Source organism: Penaeus monodon, chromosome 34 (assembly GCF_015228065.2).
Source record: "Penaeus monodon isolate SGIC_2016 chromosome 34, NSTDA_Pmon_1, whole genome shotgun sequence".
In the NCBI taxonomy this organism is placed as follows: Eukaryota; Metazoa; Arthropoda; class Malacostraca; order Decapoda; family Penaeidae; genus Penaeus; species Penaeus monodon.
In genome coordinates, this window is record NC_051419.1 from 32,437,618 (window position 1) to 32,437,894 (window position 277).

The 277-nt window shown below is 39.7% G+C and overlaps 1 pseudogene; it reads left to right on the top strand.

Annotated features, from left to right (window-relative positions):
* The first annotated feature begins 115 nt into the window (after positions 1–115).
* Positions 116–277, top strand: part of LOC119594741 — a 7,003-nt pseudogene continuing 6,841 nt past the window's right edge.

The following is a 277-nucleotide window of genomic DNA, read 5'->3' on the forward strand; positions in this document are numbered from 1 at the left end:
CAAACTGCATGCGAGTTATTTGCTGATTACGTTCTGAACAGAGTAAAGAAAAATGAAGAGAGAGAAAGATATATATAAGCATTTCACTTGGCGATGAATAAAAGGGGTATGTTGACGGCCACACAACATTGCTTGGCGTAAGGTAAGTGCTCTGTGTGTAAGTAGCCTGTGTAAAGTAGTCTAAGTAATTTGTGTAAAGTAGTCTAAGTAGGCTGTGCAGGTAGGTAAGCCTGTAGGTAGCCTGTACCAATGTAAGTAGCATATAGTTATCTTGCTG